Here is a 21,678-nt window from a genome sequence, read left to right on the forward strand (position 1 = left end):
GGAGGAACTTCTTCACTTTGAGGGTGGCAGAGCCCTGGAAGAGGCTGCCCAGAGAGGTGGTGGAGTCTCCTTCTCTGGAGACATTCCAAACCCCACCTGGACATGTTCCTGTGCAACCTGCTCTGGGTGGACCTGCTTTGGCAGGGGGTTGGACTAGATGATCTCCAGAGGTCCCTTCCAACCCCATAGCATTCTGTGATTCTGTGATTCACGTTGAGGTCCAAGCTCAGATGCCTGGCTGAAAAAAGAGACACTAAAAGAAGTCCTTGGAGAAGACACTAGAGGAATTTTAATCACCTTTCCCAGCCATAACAGAGTTGTTTGCTGCGTGCTATGTTTTCTTCTCCCCCACACAGTGACGTTCCCTATATCTGCCATCGGAATAACATTTTATGATAAATCCTCCTGCTTGTTTCAGCCGCATTTAAGGATCAATACCTTTTCTACTCATTTTAGCCTTCGTTTTGTTTCCCTCCTCTTGGAAGGATAGAGCCGGGCAGTCAGGGAACTGCGACTCCCGAGTTTTGACTCGATTGTGAGCCCTTAATCCACCATACAACTCTGGGTCAACTGTATCAGTTTTGGAATTCATTTCCTACCCTCTTTCTTTCCTTTCCTTTTGTTCTGTTGCTGGGGTTTTTGTCTTGTTTTGTTTACTTGTTTGTTCGTTTTTAAACCTTGTCAGTTTAAGCTGTAAGTTCTCCAGGAGAGATTTTTTGCCTCTGTGTATTTGTAGATAGCTGATATATTCCAGCTCCGATTTCATTTGGGGTCTCTTGATAACAACCGCGGCACAGTTATTATTAATAAACCTGGCGTTGCGAAGAACCTCGCTGCATTTTGATCGAGGCTTCTACTTCTTTACCCAGACTGCTATCCTCTTTGATTTGTAGGTAATAACATTACTGGCCAGTGCACAAACCATACAAAACCTAAACAAGAAAAGCCCCAAAACTTAGGGGCTGCTCGCTCCTTCAACAGGCTTCAACCCTTCTTTAACATCCACCCATTCTCTGGTCACCTTGCGCTCTGTACAGATTAATGTTTGATTAAAGCGGCCTATTTTATCAGTTTAGCAGCCGTGTTGTTTGTGCAATTGAGGTTTGAAGCCATGTCACACGCTACTACAGATCTTTAATATTAAAGAACACTTCCACCCTTTCTGGCCAGCAGTAGTGTTATTAATATTGCAATAGGCTACAGAGACTTCAGCTAGGAAGAAAGCTAAACACTGCCCGAACTCGCAGTAAATGCCATCCTTCCTCCAAAAAATCAGAGTTTAACATGTAGGGAAAACAAGCAGGTCCAAAGAAAGTCATAGAAGCAGCACAAAGCCTGCCTCCAGCAGCAGCACAGAACGATTCTCTATCCATGAAGGTCAAATCCTCCCGTCCCAAATCGTGGTACAGCGAATACCGCAGCACTTGCAGACCCTCCCTAGGACTTACAAGTCTTTCATAGAATCATAGAACTGTCCAGGTTGGAAGGGACCCTTAAGATCATCTAGTCCAACCATCAACCTCACTCTGACAAAAAAAACATCACTAAACCATGTCTCTAAGCACTATGTCAACCCGGCTTTTGAACACCTCCAGGGATGGTGCCTCAACCACTGCCCTGGGCAGCCCAGTCCAATGTGCAATAACCCTTGCAGTGTAAAAATTCTTCCTAATATCCAACCTGAACCTCCCCTGGCGCAACTTGAGGCAGTTTCCTCTAGTCCTGTCGCCTGTGACTTGGGAGAAGAGACCGATTTGTGACTCTTTCAACAGATTTGTGACTTTCTTGCTGGAAATAACCGACTGTTCCTTCTGTCATCCATTTTAATCCTTTCATAATATTAATCGATCAACAGTAACTGCTGGCAGCGCAGCAGCAATAAAGAGCACAAGCTCACTGTGCTCTTTTCTTTTCCGTATGCTGGATGCCCACTTTCCTAATGAGTTGATTAACTTCAAATGCTTCACTGAATGAATCCAGGCGAGGAATCTCCAGCAGCTGCAGAAGTGGCACAAGTGCATTTGTGGATGCATTTCAGCATTTGCACTTGGCCTTTCCCCTTCTGCATTTATTATTCTCTTACTAGGGAAAGTCACTTTGCCTATTAAATATTTTGCCCTGCTGTCACATTTTATTTTGCATATTTCTTGAGGAGCGTAATGCTCACGGCTGAAGGCGACTGCCCGTGCCAAAAAAATTCATGAGGCTTCAGAACTGGTTATAAAGAACTGTTCCAAACATCCTAACCTTGGAACACACATTCCTTAGATACCTGGTATCCTAAATAACATTCATTTAGAACAGACAGACACAAAAATTAGGCTGCAATTTTCAAGGTGACCCACTTCAACGTACGTAACACTTCGGAGAAATTGAAAGGCCTTAAATACTACGTTTTATCCACACCATTGCTGGACTATGTATTGATTTAGGGGAACTCTGAGAAGCTGAGGCAAAGGTCTTGTAGATAACATCCTGTCCTATTACAACCCGATGGAGGTGATTCACCATTCTCATATCCCCGTGTTTTAGTCTGGTTCTCTTACGTACTTACATCATCCATTTTTCATGGCTCCTCTTGGTTTTTCCCTTTTGCCATCCTCTTTTTATTCAACAGGTCAAAGTACTGCCTGCTTCTTTACGTCAAGGCCTTAAGTTATAGCCTTCATATATATTTTTCATTGCTACCATGCTGTGGTCACTGCATCCCATTTCTCCTACTTACCACTTCTAAATACCTCTCACCTGTTGTCAACCATCCTCTCCCCCCTGCCTTTCCAGTTCTAAGTAGGGCCATCCTCCGGCAAGGCTTTGGGGCAGGTTGCCTTCCCAGATGACAGTGCTAAGGGAGGAGAAGAGGACAAGGGTTGGGTAGGTCTGGTTCAGTCAGACTGGCGCGGACCATGAAGCAGACCTTGGTCCACAGCCTGGCATTTAAAGATAAACTGCAAACCAGTATTCACAATAACTCATGAGGTGCCGTAGCTCTGCACCAAATTGTCTTTGCTGTGGAGCTCAAAACCTCTGGTGAAGGGGCAAGAGGCTGCAGCCCCTGAAATGCCCTAGCCCAAACCTCCAGAGCTTGGATCCAAGGTTTTCATTTAGAGCAACCATCTACCATCACCCTGTGAACGTCCTCAGTTCAGTTCCCTAAGCCTGAAGTTAGAAACAGGAGAACGATTTATTTGCTGAAATGTGAAGCTCTGAGTCAACAGAGACTTTCTGTGTATTCGTATTAAACTTGATGAATACTTTAGGTCAAAAAATTATTTCTTCTTTTAGGAAGTGGAAGTTTGTAATTTGGCGTTTCTAAATGACAGAACAGAGCAAAGCTCATGACCTTTCAAGACTTAAGCTACCTAAAGTTCTTATTCTTCAAACCAATGCAGAAAATTAAATAAAACATTCTGTTCGGCACCAAATCGCAAAAAAAAAAAACCCAAAACCAAACCAAACCAAAAAAAGTGTGGCAGCAGAAAGTCATTTTGGTTAAAAAGAACGCATTTTTCAGATCACCTCAAAAACATTCAGAGCATAGGAAATATTTTCCAGTTCATCCAACAAATCAATGGACACCGCTTGCGTAGGCCTAGTTCACACCCTTTTTAATGGCTCAATATTCAAAGGACTGAGCACCTGCAGCTTCTATTCAAATCGGACATTTAGCATTTATAAGTCAATAGGAGCATCTGGATGGGCACCAGTTGTGAAAAAAAAAAAAATCGAGCTTTTAATTTGTCACAAGTACATAAATAGGGATAGAAGTGCTCAACTTTACACCCCCCCACTTGAAAACATTGACTGCTGCAAAAGGACTGCAATTCTTCTGCCTCTCAGGGAGCCTAAATCCCTGCCCCAGGATACGAGATGCCCCTGCTGACTTCCCAATCTAAATTGGGGGAAAAAACGGTCCTCTTATGTCCCAAGGACTAATTAGTCAATGCCTGTAAAGCTCTCTGAAGGTGAAAAGTGTATCTCTGCTTTACCATGACAGATGGCTACGATTTAATTTTAAAGGTTTTCTTTAAAAAAGCTGTTTTGTGGAAGCACTTACTCTCTTCACTGTCCACTAGTGCAGATGATTCATTTTGAAGTGGTGTACAGATGGAGGAACAGGATGGCAAAGCCTCTGCTCTGGCTGGGAGCCTTCAAAGGGAATAAACCTTAATATTGATTGACTTTATGAACCAGAGTTCCTCACTGTCTTGCGGCAGCGTAAAATATTATAAACCGCTGCCAATTCTGCTTTCTCTTCTCCTTCCTCTCTGTGAGGGTATTACAGAATATCGTCCCAAAAGTAAATGAAGTTGTGAGACCTACAGAGGATTGAACGGTCTGTGTGTCACTGGAAGTAGCAGACTTTCCGTGTTCCCACACCTCTCCTCATGCCCTGTTGCAATTAGCGCCTCGCACAGATCCTCGAACATATGTTTGCTTTGTCATCCCCTGGAATATTCCACCACACTACACAAAGCAAGCTGTCAAATGCTCTGCTGAAAGGAATAATGACTAATGATTTATGATAAAACCAGCACGTGCAATCCTCTGCTGCAAAAAAAAATCGGTGTGGTTTAGAAACAGCAAGAAGACGGCTCTCAAGCTTTTCTTAATTGGCTTATCAATTCTGATCCATTCCTCAGGAAACATAGTCTCATGCTTATATACCATGTGTGATTTCTGGAGGAACCTAGAAGGAGAGAATACAAGAAATTCGGGCAGGATTTTGCAGGCTGAACTTGCTCACCGTATCAAGCCTGCCCACCAGAACTGCTCAGAAAAACAGCACTTTCAAAGGGACATCATTGTAGAGTCCAGATTACTCCTACGGACATCAGTACAGTACACTCATTGATAAAGAGTAAGATAAACCTTCTAAAGGAAGCGATGAAGATGTTTCCTACCAACAGAGCTAAATCTTTTTTTTTTTTTTTTTTTTTTCTTAAAGCTCATAAATAAGATAACTTACCCTCCTCCTTCAAACGTGTTTTCAACGGTGCTGTTTTCTGGGAAAATTCCTCCCTCCCAGACTTTTAATTGGCTAAATTACAGACAGCTTGATCATTCTAGACATAAAATGGTTTTTTGGTTTGGTTTTGGTTTTCCCCTCTTCCCCACAGGTTTTGTCCTTATGCATGTTAGGTACACGCATGATGAGAACAGCTCTCAGACATCACTACGCTGTTGGGTTAGATGCTCTCCCTGGCATGTGAGAGCACCATCAGCAAGTTTGCAGATGACCCCAAGCTGTGTGGTGTTGTCGATACACCAGAGGAATGGGATGTCGTTCAGAGGGACCTGGACAGGCTGGAGAGGTGGGCCCAGATGAACCTCATGAGGTCCAACAAAAGCAAGTGCAGGATTCTGCACCTGGGAAGAAACAATCCTCAGTATAAATACAGACTGGGGGATGAGGTGTTAGAAAGCAGCCCTGAGGAAAGGGACTTGGGGGTGCTGATGGACGAGAAGCTGGACATGGGCAGGCAATGTGCACTCGCAGCCCAGAAGGCCAGTCACATCCTGGGCTGCATCAAGAGAAGTGTTGCCAGCAGATCCAGAGAGGTGATTCTGCCACTTTACTCTGCTCTGGTGAGACCTCACCTGGAGCACTGTGTGCAGGTCTGGAGCCCTCAATATAGAAAGGACATGGACCTGATGGAGCGGGTCCAGAGGAGGGCCACCAAAACGATCAGGGGGCTGGAGCACCTCTCCTATGAGGACAGACTGAGGGAGCTGGGGTTGTTCAGCTTGGAGAAGAGGAGGCTCCGGGGAGACCTCATAGCGGCCTTCCAGTACCTGAGGGGGGCCTACAGGAAGGCTGGGGAGGGTCTGTTTACAAAGGCCTGCAGTGACAGGATGAGGGGCAATGGCTTTAAACTGGTAAAAAGCAGATTTAGATTAGACATTAGGAATAAGTTCTTTACCATGAGGGTGGTGGAACACTGGAAGGGGTTGCCCAGGGAGGTGGTTGAGGCCCCTTCCCTTGAGATATTCAAGGTGAAGCTCGACGAGGCCCTGGGCAACCTGGTCTAGTTGGGGGTGTCCCTGCTGACTGCGGGGAGGTCAGACTAGATGATCTTTGGAGGTCCCTTCCAGCCTGGACCAATCTATGAATCTATGAATCTATGTGGGGGGTGGCAGCTGACCTGATGGGGGTGTGATCTTGACTCCTTTTTTATTTCCTTCCCTTTCCATGGGGAAATGGAGCCTAAAGAGCTGGCGAGGAGTTTAGCAGAGAAAGGACAAGGAGCTTTCTGTGAGAAGGATGAAGTAAGCAACCCTACGATGTTAGGTAGCCTCTTTGGAGGGGCAGTTGCTCTCAGTGCTGCTGTGGAAACTCCCTGCTTTGCTTCTGCTAGAAGCTGGACTCTTCTGACTTCTACATCTCTTTCTGATGAATGCTTATCCTCCTTCTCAGTAGCAGGGAGGACCTGCCATGCCTCAAAAAGGAAGTTTCTCAGATGGCAGTCCCCGCAGCTCAGGCCACCGTACAGGCATGGGAGCTCAAGCCCTAGCCTGAGACACAGTTCTCTAGACTGAGAATTTTTACGTGGCGGAAATTTCCCCTGTACCTACCCATTTCCCTATTGCTCCAAGTGAGAAGCCAGGCAGTTACTTGTTTAAAAAAAAATACTGACCGTCAAAAGAAACCTAACTTGCTTCTCTGTGATTTAACTGGATTTGAGCTATCTCATAAGGTCTCTGTCCATATCTTATTTGTCCTGGTGCTGGTTTTATCATCTACATCTTACTGTTACTGTTAGCTCTGACTTCACGCTGTGTCCTGTATCGTTAGTCAAATATTTCAGACCTTGTAGCTTCTTTTTTTTTTTTTCATTAGAAAGAGTTATTAAAGCAGAGTCTAGTATCTTTGGTGCAGACTCATCAGTTTACAGAGAATGTAAGTGAATTCCATTCTTTAGCATAACAGAAATCAAACAACAACAAACAACAGCAAAAGACAAGTTGATGGACTAAACGACTTTATCTACACTTACTCCAGAATTTTTCCCTGCACCTTCTTCTCAGTGCATGTTCCAGCTATGTTGCTTGTACTTGTCTATCACTGCTTCTCTGAGGTGTCCTGCTTTTCGTACACTTAACTCTTCCCCAGTGAATGCCTGGATGCCATTCTCTCTTCTTCCACTTTTTACCCCTGGAACTCTCCTCAGATGGAAGAGATGGAAGGAGTGCAGTCAGCCTGCTTAAAGTTGGTTTAGTGCAACCACATTTGGTGCCCACTAGTTATGGCTTAACTGTCCTGTTGCTGGTTCTCAGTATTTTAAAGATCTGTTTCATCACTGAGATGATTTAAACACCTTTCTGCTTCATTTTTTTTTTTTACCTTTCTCTTCTGCTGTGGGTTTCTCTCTGGCACTGCCTGAGAAGGACAAAGGACAATTTCCAAAGGAGCATTGTGGTCTCCTAATGCACGAAATTAAATCTGCTTTGGGAGTCCCCTGAAGCAGATGAACCTCATTCTTTTGGAGTAGATTGACCCGCTGCCTTGGTGGTGTTACTCCTGGTCGTGCCAGCGGCAGTTTTCCCTTTTGCTCATGCACACATCCCTAAATATCGTTCCTCTCGCTCTTTTGTTCTCCATGTTCACCTAAACCATTTATCTTGCTGCTTTACCAGCCATCAGGCCATCTTACTCTCTTCCTTGGTAGCCACATTAAGACTTTGTGCTTTTAGAATGATAGCGAGGGGGCTTATTTTATCTCAGAAAGGCAGCAGCTCCGTTGCCCCCTTTCCCCCACCCCGTGTTTTGTCACCTATCTCATCATCAAAGTGTTGTTTGACAAGAGCCGGGCAATTTTATTTCTCTGTTTATTTCTTTGGCTCTTCCTTCCCGTGACTTGCTGCCATCCCATTCCGTCAGCTCGTGGATTCTGACACTCATCAATAAAACAGCAAGATGCAGGCATCACCGCACAATATCAAACTGAGCCCCTCTCTCCCCAGTATGGCTTTTAAGCTTAAACCCACCAAAAAGGACCACGTCTATGCTTCCCAGCACCACCAGACCATTCTGAAGACCAGTCCGGAGTTCAACGCATTCAAAATAGTCCTTTTTTTAAGCTGTCACTAAAGCCCATTACAAGCTGTAGTTTGGACACATGCGAGTTGCTGAAGCCCTTTCGGCCAAATTTACCGAAACCAGACCGACAGATGGCCCTTCCCCCCCCTCCCCCTGCCCCCCCCCCCCAAAAGAGAGAGAGAGGAGAGAAAGAGATAAGGAGATTCAGAAGTTTAGAATGAACTAAACTACTTTAATAATATTAAATATTATTTTAATAATACTTATATATATAAGTTATACTTATATATATAAGTATATAACTTATATATATATAAAAGTTATACTTATTTATACGTTTAATAATATTAAAATAAAAATAAAGAAGAAAATAATGAAATAGATACAATATATACAAAACCGTGTCAAGCTCCCAGGATGACAGTCACGTCACCGGCAGGCACTGGGGAAGTCCCAGACTGGACTCAGTGACGGATGGGAACTGGATTCCAGCCCTGGAGTCAGGAACACACGGATCGGGATCAAAGGCAGATGAACAGACAGAGTCCTCTCTGGACGTCGGCCATCGCAGGAAGGGGCTGACCCTTTGATCCCTCAGCTTTTATACTGAGCATGGGGCAGATGGGATGGAACACCCCAGTTGGTCAGGTTTGGGTCACCTCTCCTGTCCACTCCTCCCCACCGATATGACCCCTCTACGTTTTCCGTTTCCAACCCTCTAAGGGGCAAATAACGAAATTGGCTGCCCTTGGTTGTTACAGCAATAAGGATAAGCAAGGGCCTCCCTGCACACCATCCCTTGGCATGGAGCACAAACATTGGGCTTATCATTCTGAGAACGAGCAGTTTTTTCCACAATATGCCGTTAATTTCAGACAATTAGAAGAGGCCGAGCTAAGATGTAAAATTACAGAACAGAAAATTGGTTCGGTTTTACTTCAAACCGGGACAAATATTTTCCCAGGGAATGGCTTTCTGGCTCTTCTGGCTTTCTATAATCACGATACCAAAATGAGGAGCTTGCGGCGTGTGTTAAAAACACAGGCATCTCAGGAGAGGTGGGAAGAAAGCGTTGACGCTGGTCTGTATCACGCAGGGTGATACACCATGTGCTGCAGATCGCTTGTGAACCTGAATGATGCCAGCTGTGCTGTAATTAACACAGAGAGCCTGACCCAGAGAAGGCAGTCACTTTTTCTTGGAAATCACTGTTTTTGGTTTTTTTTCCCCTAGAGGTGGACTAAGCAAACAGTCACTGAACTTTTGTTCTTTTTGTGAAGTACCATTATTAACATGCTTTGTTCCAGGTTTTTTCACTCATTGCAAGGTGGACCTTCATAAATAAAACAAGGGACTCTGAAGGCTCTCTGTGAAATATGAAGGTATTGAAAGATCCGTTTTCTCCTCCTCTAAAGAATTTACAAATAAAACCATGGGGATTTATTCTTTTTCGTTTTCAGCCAGATGCTGAGACTGAAAATAGGAATGACTATTGCTTGATGGAAACACTGTGGGGAAGGGGCTTCTGGATAGTTTTGGAGGGTGCAGACAGGCTACTGTTGAAGGAGCACTAAAAATAGATTACAGTGTGGATCTGGTGAGAATGAGGAAAACTAATTATTTGCTGTAATTAGTTGCATCCCAAGATGAGGGGGCTGGATGTTGGAGCGGTGTGGCTCAGCAGCCACCCATTAAAATCAAGAGGCCTCAATTGGTTTTCTCCAGCTGGGGTTCTGGTCCTTGGCTGCCTGCTGCAACCATGGATCTTACCCAGACCTGTCTGATGTGGGATGCTGTACATGCTTGCAAGAAAAACAGAACACCAGTACACACCAGTACAGGATCAGAGAAACTGTATTATTCCCAACCAAGCCTAATGACTGAACGATCTCTGGGGTCTTTTCTCAGGACGAAAGAATTACAGAGCACGTTATTGACCTAAACCATGCAATATGTAATCAGAAGTATCACATTTCTGCAGCAGTTCATTTCTGGAATTTCTGAAAGCAGTATGTTTTCTCAAACCCAGTATCCTCACGGTACCTGCACAGTTATATTAGCTCTACAGTTACCAATTTCTCCCTGCAGTTTGTTCTCAAGAGCCTTTTAGCACATTTTCCCCAGGTGATGAGCAGTTCAGAACTAGTTCCTTTTGAGGTGTTGCGTGTAGTCATCTCTTTGTGCGAGACAGAAAGGAGACCTTAAATGAAAGAACGCCCTTGAGGAGAGTTCTGGAAAAAGCAGGGGAAAAAAAAAATCAGGATCTGAAAGTAGGGGACCTAAAAGCCAGAAGTGACTATATAGTTTTAGCAAGGTTACTGGGGACAAAAGAGCCTATGCAAGCTTGATTTATTCTGCAAAGCAAATCACAAAACCCCCACCACCACTTGATAAGCACAATGTGATTCATAGAGAAGGATTCACACCGTATGTCTGCTTACCCAGGGATGTGAAGTAGCTTCAAAACCTTTTCACCTCACGTTTGAGGCAGCTGTTCCCTCACGCTTGTTGCATTTGGTGTAAATTCAGAGTGATCTCATGATTGACTCGATCTCTCCTCGTCATGCTTGTCACAGATGGGTGCTACTGAAAACAATTAGTAATTAATTTACAGAAGATCAGGAATAGTGGAAAAACATTATTCACTCAATTAAGACGATTGGCTTTGCTGGCTCTGGAAGCACAACTGCTTATTAAGCAAGAGGAAAGGATTTCTTCCCTTTTCTTCTTTTCCCCATTTATTTCATCAGGTAAGAGCATAACCCACAGATGGCATCTACACTCAGGTTTTCCATTAGCTGGAGGGGACAAGAATCACTTGGAAAGGCAAATTTAATCTTCCCCTGAAGCTTCCCTTTTTCCCCCTGGAGAATGAGCAGTGATGCTGTTAAAATATGGATGAGGGAACCCAGGCTCCAACCAACCCCACAGAAATCCTGACACGGGTATCAGCAGGGCCAGAATTTCCATCTTAATGAAAATGCCTTCTCATTTAATAAGCTCAATAAGAATTTGGTTATGTTGTTTGGAGACCTGCATTTGTGAAAGTTGCTCTAGGAATTTTGAATGTCTGGCTGGAGAAACCTCAAAGTGCCAATCACGTGCCCTCGGAACGGGGCAGCCCTTTACAATAGCTCGGTTGGGGGCTGCTGCTTGGACAGAACTTAATGCGGTTGTCTTTTGTGTCTTACAAACCAGAACAAAACAGAAGACAATGGGCTGAATTTGGTACTGATTTGCTCTCATGTAAATCCAGAATTGCTCCACTGGAAAGAGGGGGGTATTTTTCTGGATGTCTCTTGTCTTCAGGCAGGGACAGAATTGGGTCTGGTGTCATTACACTTCTCATATGAGCCATGGCGAATTTACGATTACTGGAATTTTGTCTTTTGTTAATGCTTGGATGAGTGCACAGTGCGTTACGCTGTGCTGGATTGCACAACGAGAAGCCCGCTCTGAGAATTTTCTTATTTTGTTCCAGCAAAATACAATGTCCCCGGGCAGCTCTTGTTTTCATACCATCTTTCACTGTAGAAGCAGCGTGATAATAAACCTGGTGGAATAACAAGTTTCTGGCTGCTGACCAGGACGTTTGTCCCCAACACTAGTTAGGAGAAATTCACTCTGGCACTAAGTCACAGAGCTATCTACTTTTTCATTCTGCCCTCCTTTAACTTCTTTTACTTTGAAATTTTAAGTCTTTTTTTGTTTGTTTGGTTGGTTTTTTCAAATGAACACAGACAGACACATGCACTAACAGAGCACAAACTCATCCATCATCTTGGGGAGCGGAACAGAAAAAAAATACACCTTTCTAATATCTATTTTCAGGTCTCACTTGGGGAAATCACATTAAATTCTCTGTCGCTTATTTGACCCTGAGGGGATTAGTATGATACCTCTTATCTAAACAAAAATCTACAGAGAAATAAACAGTAGGTTTCATATCATGCACAGCTGATAGGCCGGGAGAAGACTAATCCATAGTTCTGGCGAGAAGATCATCTGTATCTTTTGGTCTGTGGTGGCTTTAGGGACTCCTTTGTACCTGAGCACAGATAACAAAGGTTATTTGCCTGTGTATTTTGTCTCTGTTTACTTTCTTCCCTGGGAGAATCAACTGCAAAACAGCAGCACATCAATAAAGACACCTAACGCCGTTTCCTCCAGTCTTGCTACTTTACTGAATCACAGAATGGTTAGAGTTGGAAGGGACCTTAAAGATCATCGAGTTCCAACCCCCCTGCCATGGGCAGGGACACCTCCCACCAGACCAGGTTGCTCAAAGCCCCATCCAGCCTGGCCTTGAACCCCTCCAGGGATGGGGCAGCCACAGCTTCTCTGGGCAACCTGTTCCAGTGCCTCACCATCCTCAAAGGAAAGAATTTCCTCCTAATATCTAATCTAAATCTCCCCTCTTCCAATTTAAAACCATTACCCTTGTCCTGTCACTACATTCCCTGACAAAGAGTCCCTCTCCGGCTCTCCTGTAGGCTCCCTTCAGATATTGGAAGGCTGCTATGAGGTCTCCCCGGAGCCTTCTCTTCTCCAGGCTGAACAACCCCAGCTCTCTCAGCCTGTCTTCATAGGAGAGGGGATCCATCCCTCTGAGCATCTTCATGGCCCTCTGCTGGACCCGTTCCAACAGGTCCATGTCCTTCCTGTGTTGGGGGCTCCAGAGCTGGACACAGTATTCCAGGTGGGGTCTCACGAGCGCAGAGTAGAGAGGTAGAATCACCTTCCTCGACCTGCTGGCCACACTTCTCTTGATGCAGCCCAGGATGCGGTCGGCTTTCTGGGCTCCCAGTGTGCACTGCCGGGTCATGTTGAGCTTCTCATCCACGAGCACCCCCAAGTCCTTCTCCTCAGGGCTGCTCTCCAGCCATTCTCTGCCCAACCTGTATTTGTGCCTGGGATTGCCACGTCCCAGGTGCAGGACCCTGCACTTGGCCTGGTTGAACTTCATGTGATTTGCATGAGCCCATCTCTCCAGCCTGTCCAGGTCCCTCTGGATGCCATCCCTTCCCTCCAGCGTGTCAGCCGTGCCACCGAGCTTGGTGTCATTGGCAAACTTGCTGAGGGTGCACTCTATCCCACTGTCCATGTCCCCGACAAAGATGTTGAACAGCACTGGTCCCAGTACCGACCCCTGAGGAACACCACTTGTCACTGGCTGCCAATTGGACATTGAACCATTGACCACAACCCTTTGAGTGTGGCCATTCAGCCAGTTCCTTATCCACCGAGTGGTCCATCCATCAAACCCATGACTTTCCAATTTTGAGACCAGGATGTCGTGCAGGACACTGTCAAACGCATAAATGGGTACTATTAGTCAATTTGGGGGCACATTACAAAAAATAGCATAGGGGAGCTGGAGCACAAGAGTGATACTTGGGTTTTGATATTTCAGAAAATGTGAGATGTTTTAACAGATTATACCGTTCCTGTATCCAGCACTGGCCAGTACAGACGCTTTAGAAGAAAATGGCAAAACTACTTAATGCATCAGAGAGCAAGTAGCGCTTTAGCATCGTGAGAAACTCCTCTGTTACACCTGCTACTGAGCCTATACCTCCAAAAGTCCAGCTTTTGGTCACCTTAATTTAGTAATCATTTACTCCAGTCCTGGAGTTTTTGCACCACTGGAGGAACTACCCACTCAGCTCAGCAGAAAACCTTGCCGGTCACTGGGGGTAGGGATCAGGCTTAGAGTTACTCAGCTGCGGCAGGAAGGGTAGGAAACAGGTAGAGGCACGTCCTAGCGCCAGAGCGAAATTAGGCAGCTTTCCTTCTGTTTATCTGGGAATTTAGCGTTCCCGTAGCAGGGCAGCTGAAATAGGAATGACTATTCAATACTGGAATCATCTGTGACGAATAACCAAAATGTTAACCTGCATCCCTGCGCGTTAATAAAATGCGAGACTCTGGGCAGACTATGACGTTGTCTAGAACGGCTTATTCCGCTAAGAGTCAAAGGAGGGAGGGAAAGCAGAGGAAGAGAGTGACAATATATTTGGGAAAGATGCTCCCTGCAGCCTGAAGAGGCAACAAGGAGCAGTTCATGCAGAAGTAAGGTACAAATATATTTAAGCCATTCTAAAATTACCTGTTGGGAAAAAACACAATTGTAAGCTTTTATTGTTTAAGAGAAATAAACCCTTGCTGTTTAAAAAAAGATACGTTTTCCCCACGTTTCACATATGTTTCTATACAGGCACAGTAACTACCTGTTATTAACTGTTTTAAATAACATTTTATGCCATTCGCTGTCTGTGCTAAGGACCTACTGAGCTCTCAGAGAAACGAATACAAACCCTGTATCCCATTGATTTCTTGTGAGAACACATCAGGCTCTGAATACTGATCCTTTCAGCAGGAAACAGTAATGAACTTAATGTAATTACTTGTTTGTAATGACACAGTGCCTTTCCCCCGCATATCTCCAAGTGCTGGCTGGTCACCGCAGACCTCACTGCTGCCCTTATCCACAGAAGCCCTGATTACAATGAGGAACTTCACTGAAATTAATGTGGCTTCTTGCTGAGGAAGGAGAAAGGCAGAATCAGAGGCTGGCTTTAAGCACCACAGAAAACCCAGTGTGAGTGGGGAGATATTTATTGTACGAGTTTCAGGGCTGGGAAACAAGGTCTCAGTGTAATTCCAGGAGTTGCCCAAGGCCACACAATGAGGCAGTGGCAGAGGGTAGATGGCAGCTCCCACAGCTGAAGTCAGAGGCTCACACTCTGTTGTGCCAGAAAATACTTCTAGAAACAGGAACAACAGTAGTGACAGTCACATCTAAGGGCGGATTATTTAATGATGACTTATTCAGACTCTATGAATGTTAATATGTTCTTCTGTAAGCTTCAGTCCAGCACAGCTCTGATGGGCACCTATTCCCCAAGGATACTGCTTTTGGGTTTCGCCTGACAGAGGTACTTCTTGAAGAAGTACCTCACAAAGGAGAGGTCCTGCCCTTGGGTCACAGCAACCCCCTGCAGCGCTCCAGGCTTGGGGCAGAGTGGCTGGAGCTGCCTGGCAGAAAAGGACCTGGGGGTGTTGGTTGACTGTGGGCTGAACAGGAGCCAGCAGTGTGCCCAGGTGGCCAAGAAGGCCACCAGCATCCTGGCCTGGGTCAGGAACAGCGTGGTGAGTAGGACTTGGGAGGTGATGGTCCCCCTGTACTGGGCACTGGTGAGGCCCCACCTCGAGGGCTGTGTCCAGTTTTGGGCCCCTTCCCACAAAAAAGCCATTGAGGGGCTGGAGCGGGTCCAGAGAAGGGCAACGGAGCTGGTGAGGGGTCTGGAGAAGAAGTCTTGTGAGGAGAGGCTGAGGGAGCTGGGGGTGTTCAGCCTGGAGACAAGGAGGCTGAGGGGAGACCTTCTCGCTCTCTCCAACTCCCTGAAAGGAGGGTGTAGCCAGGGGGGGTCGGTCTCTTCTCCCAAGTCCCAGGCCATGGGACAAGAGGAAATGGCCTCAAGTTGCCCCAGGGGAGGTTCAGATTGGATATTAGGAGAAATGTTTCCATGGAAAGGGTTATTGCACCTTGGACTGGGCTGCCCAGGGAAGTGGTTGAGGCCCCATCCCTGGAGGTATTTCAAAGACGGGTTGACATAGTGCTTAGAGACATGGTTTAGTGATGGTTTTTATCAGAGTTCGGTTGATGGTTGGACTAGATGATCTTAAAGGCCCCTTCCAACCTGGACAATTCTATGATTCTATTGTAAGAGACACCTTGCTATACAAGCTTTCCATAACAGAATAACTCTTACACACTGAACATCTTTTCAGAGTCATTTTTGCTGTCAAGTTAAGAAACTAATCAGACTTGTTTTAGCAGATCGTCAATGAGGCCTTAAACATCATGAAAATATAGTTATTTTTAATGCATTGGAAGCCAAGCTGGAGTGAAGCCTGGTAGGAATAAGTTCAAAGCTTTGGAAGGAGCATTGCTTCCAGGCTGTTCTCCCTCCCCATGTACAGAAAAAGGATTTTAGCAGTTTCCACACCCCAGCATGACACCCCCCAGCGCTGTGCTGTCCCCACTGACTGTCCCCTCCAGCAGCCACTGCCTGTTTGCACTTGGGCAGGCTGTGAGCAGGCAAAGGTCCCAACCTGCAGCTTTGGCACCTCTTCGCCAAATACAAGCCCACCAAACCCTTTCTCAGACCTTGTGCTTGTCTCCAAAAGGTCAAATAAAGATCTTGCAAGACAAGTGGATTCTCCTGACAGCAAACCCTTTAGGAAAAAATCATGCAGGGGGAGAAATGGCGCAGTGATTTGTGTTACAGCTTGGGCATGAGGAAGCACAGGTTATGTCTGCGCTGGTCAATGAAGCCTCCTGCTTCACAACCCGAGGCCAGTTAGGAAAGCTTCCCTCTTGCTTTTCAGGCCCGTGAAATACACGCAGAAAGGGGTGAAATCACAGACCAGTAGCTTGGGGATACAGCCAAAAAAATACTCCACCATGGGACACTGAAATGCTAAATCCTCATTATAGGCCCCACAACATCATGGTTAGTTCTTCAGGGATGTTTCAAATAACCCCAGCAGAAGAGCATGCAAAGATGCTTACCCAGCAGGTCGTCCCACACTCACGTAATTTTAAGAGCCATGAAAAGCTAGGAGAAAGTTGTAGGTCAGGAACCACCATGGGGAGGCTTGCTGCAATTTGATAGCAAGGACATCTCAAAGTCTATTTTTCCAAGGACTGTGTTTAACCACTGAGTGTTTCCGTCCCATCTTTCTGGGTCTGGACAATGACACCTCCAGTGAGCCTTGAAGATGCATATTGGGCTCTCACCTCCATAGATGTTCCTTTCTTCCTTAGGCATGTGCAACTGTTCAGTAGATTTTAAAAACAAGAGAATAAGTGAGCTTTACCTTGGAGGACGGGGCTGCTGTTGCTCCAAGGGGTGCGTGTGGGCGGGTGGGCGCAGACGTACCAAGGCAAAGCCCAAGGAATAAAGTTCAGCTGCCAAAGAAATGAGAAACGCTAACTGCCTTCTGGTAGTTTTGAGAAAAGTGTGAGATCAATGGCATAGAAAGAAAAAAAAAAAAAATCTAGTTGGATTCGGGCAGATCAGTAGTTCCCAAGCCGTGTATGAATAACAACTGTGTGGTCCACTGAGCCGAATCCCTTGGAGGGTTTCCAAGGGAAACTTTGATGCTATCAGGACATGCTGGTCTGTGGCAGTTGTCCACGGAGAAACAGAGTTTGGGGAAAAAGCATGAGACCTTGTGAACAAGCCTTTGTTTTAACGAGTGGGAAGTGAGAAAAGGGCCTGTTTCCTTTCCTGCTGGGACGGGCCGGCACGAGGCGAGTGGGTGCAATCTCAGGGCCCGGGGCGGGGGGGGGGGAGCAGCACCACGCTTGCCTCGGCCACAGAGCGAGGAAGGACGTCACAGCCCCCTCCCCTCTGCAAACCCCCAGGTTACGGCACACCCAGCTTTTGCCAAACACCCCGAGCTGAAATCAGAGGCACGCCGTACACAGCAACCCAGGCAGGGGGTTCCTGGTAGTGCGTGGAAGCACAAACCATCTTAACAGGTTAATTTCCCAGGAGGGAGATGCTGGGAAAATTCAATCTAGGATACCATCGGCGGCACAGTCTTTACCCGAACCCAGAGAGCAGCGAGCTGGCTCTTGCAGAGCCTCTGTGCCTGCCAGAAGGAGAAGGTGCCAAGCGTGAGGTAGAAGAGGAAGCAGATGTGGGAGAGGAGACCAAGCGTGTGAGCTGGCTGAGCCGCAGCCAGATAAACCCCCCACGGCAGGCAGCTTCCCTCGCAGAGCGGAGCTGGAGCCTTCCGCGAGCCTGCTAGAAAATGAAGCCTGATAAAGAGGCTGTTTATTCTGGTTCACTTCCTATAACAGATTTGGTGACCTTTGGGGCCGGCCTGTTTGCAGATTGAGTGGCGGGCTGTCAGCACCAGCGCCTGCCCTACAGATACCTACAAAGCACACAGCCCTTCGGAAAGGGAAACTTAGCCTGTGTGTTTATCTTGCTGCAGATGGTTGAGACAGGCTGCTGTGCTGGGCTGTGCTCCTCAGGAGCTCCGCATTGGGAGGAGATACTTTGGTCCCCATGGGCTCAGTCTGGAAGGAAGCAGTCCCCCCCAAATGGAACAGCTTTGGTTGCTCAACTTTGCGCTGCGGCTGAAAGGCAGGCTGGAGCTCCAGGTCTCAAAGAAGACCCCGAACGCAGCTGGTCCCAGAACAGCCCATGAATCGGCATGACTTTTTAAGTGAGGGGAAAGGCATCAATCGGATTTGCTGTTCTCCTCCTGGAACAAGACTATTATCTTCAATAAAGCCTTCGTAGCAAATAGAAAGGCACCTTCTGTCTAACACGTGATTTCCTCCAGAGAAAGACAGGCCTTGGAGAGCAGGACATCCTTCTCCAGGAACCCTCTGCCCACTGGGATCGCCATGTGCCAACTCTGCCCTTTCTTACAGCCAAAAAAAAAAACCAAAACAAAAAAAACAAAACAACCAACCAACAACTCCAAATCCTGCTCTCTTAATCATGAGTCACCAGGTTACTGGTTATCACAGAAATGATAATTTGCCTGTTTGTAGGGGAATGGGTCTAGGTTCACATTCCAGCTCTCAGTAGCTCTACATACTATTCATCCAGTATCTGCCCCTGGTTCCAGGGGCATCAGCATCCCACTTGTACATTCACACGTTGCAGCAAATCACACATATCCTTGTTTGCTAATTTTTTTTTTAAATTATCATTTAATCTAAAAACAGGCAACCCATTGTTAGCAAACAGAAGTGGTGAAGAGAAGCAGAGTAATTCTTTCAACCCAGCTGCATTCTGAATTCCTGTCCTTTAAAAGGTCAGCATATCCTGAGAAGCAACAAACACAGTCTGTATGATGTCCTGAAGTGCTCCTTGGAGAACGTGAGCAGCCCTTCCTGCTCGATATATGATGAGGATCCACAAATGAATGATCAAGCGGGCTCTTTTCTGAGATACTCAGATCTTCTGCCCAGTGAAGGGGCCACAGACGGGAGGACTGAGAAGAAGAGCGCAGCAACAATGCAATTCTGCAGATGTCTCTGGCTTTGCACAGGCTGTGGGTGCTGGGGAAACCATCAGAAAAGCAGTTTACTTTTCTGTTCTGAACTTCTCCAGTGCTGGACATCCACTCCATCTAGAAAGATACGTTCAGAAGTTCCTATAGCTGCTTTAGGTTCTCTGTTGTGGGGATATGGGCAGATGGCACAGGGCTTTGGCTCCCTCTCTGTGCCAGAAAGTGTGAGCAGGCTGCAAGTAAAGCCTGCCGAGCATCCAGTGATTTGACCTGCCCTCTCCATGCCATAGTGGATCCCACATCTCTTTTTACCTGGTGTACAGCAAAGGAGATCAGCCCCAGCTGACCAACTGCCTGATCCCAAGGGGTCCTGGGAGTGGGTCAACACTTTCAGGCTCTTTCTCTCCAAGCTTTTTATTGATACCCACACAAACTTCCTTAGCAGCCTCAGGCTGGTTCGGTTGGTGCACTTCAGCGATTCCCAGCACAAATCTCCGAGCAGCGTTTCCAGAATTACTTCTCTCCTAACTTGCTCATTAAAATCACTTCAGAAAAGTCATATATTTCCCTTAAAGTCATAATAATAAATTACCAACATTTCTCGTCTCTTATTTAATACCCTGCCTACTTTCCAGAGCTTATGCTGAGCTGCCTGCCTTCTATTTGCATTTGTGCAAGACTGCATTTTTTTTTTTTTTATTTTTTTTGCAATAAACCAAGCAGTAATAAATTCCAGAGGACTTTGCTGGCTGTCCCCACTGCTCAGCCTCCTCTGGCTCTCAGTTACATTATTCTTTCTTGCAGGGACACAGGAACTACCATAATTGGCTCAGACCCATTCGTCCATGCACTGTCCTGTATCCTGCCCCCAATGCTGGATTATCCTGGATTTGTAAGAAGCATCCCCAGGAGGAACACTTATTTCTTTTGATGTTACTCTGGTCACAGACTAAGTTGTCACTCGAGATCTCAGCTCTAGTTGTAGTTCCTCTAAATATCCCCAGAAAGCCTTGGCAGCTGAAAAGCCTTCAAAGGATGGAGTTCTGCCTTTGCTTTCAACCCTTCCCTTGTTGTTGTCTGTCCATGAGTCTAAATGAGCTCAGCTGCTCACAAGGACTGTGCCAACAGGTGAGCAACGTCAACAGAAGTGGCCATGGCTGATGCACATGGCCTTTCCAAAGAAGTCAGCATGTCTCAGTCAGCTGGACCCGAGTAAAAAGCACACTGATCAGTGATAGGTGACACGCTGCTACCACACTGACACTGGGAGATGAAGATGCCTCCAATTCCAGACAAGATCAAAATCACCAAGAGCTGCCATGGTATCTTAGACACTAATCTTGTGCCCCTTTCCCCCCTGCCAGGCACAGCTCTGCACTGTGCACCAAAGCCCCAGCTGCACCATCTCCCACCTCCATCCTCCCATGACCCTTGCAGCCTGTCTCCTCCTGCTGCAGGACCAGAAAGGGCAGGGGCAGGTCCTGGGAAGTTACTGGGTGTGGGGGGAAAAACATCAAGTAGTTCTGCCCATCACTAGTCCTTATATTAGTATATTCAAGCTAAACTGAAGTCAGTCAGCAAGAACAACCTTATGTGGGTTTTGGGGAGGGAAGGGGGTCCTGTAACTTGAACCCCCCCATGTCAATATGTGACTTTGAAGATCCAGCACTAGCACCTTGTCTCTTGCTTCTCTCTTCCAAGTATTACTCTGTGCTGTTGCAGGTTTACTGAGGTCAGAGTGCTAGGGAGAGCACGAATGCCTGGGGTTGAGCACAAAGTGCAGAGCTGTAACCCTCCTACAGGTCATCCTCCCCCTCTGCTCACCCTGGGGAGGCCCCATCTGGAGCACTGGGTCCAGTTCTGGGCTCCCCAGTTCAAGAAGGACAGGGAACTGCTGGAGAGGGGACAGCAGGGGGCTACAAAGATGATGAGGGGCCTGGAGCATCTCTCTTAGGAGGAAAGGCTGAGGGACTTGGGTCTTTTTAGTCTGGAGAAGAGAAGACTGAGGGGGGATCTGATCAACACCTATAAATACTTCAAGGGTGGGTGTCAGGGGGATGGGGCCAGTCTTTTTTCAGTGGTGCCCAGTGATAGGACAAGAGGGAACGGGCACAAACTGGAACATAAGAAGTTCCATCTGAACATGAGGAGGAACTTCTTCACTGTGAGGGTGGCAGAGCCCTGGAAAAGGCTGCCCAGAGAGGTGGTGGAGTCTCCTTCTCTGGAGACATTCCAAACCCCGCCTGGACACGTTCCTGTGCAACCTGCTCTGGGTGGACCTGCTTTGGCAGGGGGTTGGACTAGATGATCTCCAGAGGTCCCTTCCAACCACATATCATTCTGTAATTCTGTAACCCTCCCAAGGCATCACAGCCCTGGGCACGTCATCAGGACTTGGGGTTCTTGGCCAGCAAACAAGCCTGACCTCCATACAGTGACTGGCCTTTCCTTGTTTTGCTCCCAAAGAAAATTCTCTTCTCCTAACTCCCAAGCCACCATTCCCAACTAAACAGGCAGTACTCAACCTGGACACATGATGCCTGGTGATGCGCTCACATGCTGATGAGGTTTCAGATGCTTGTTCCCTTATTCCC

The sequence above is a fragment of the Numenius arquata genome, chromosome 7 (genome assembly GCF_964106895.1).
Source record: "Numenius arquata chromosome 7, bNumArq3.hap1.1, whole genome shotgun sequence".
NCBI lineage: Eukaryota > Metazoa > Chordata > Aves > Charadriiformes > Scolopacidae > Numenius > Numenius arquata.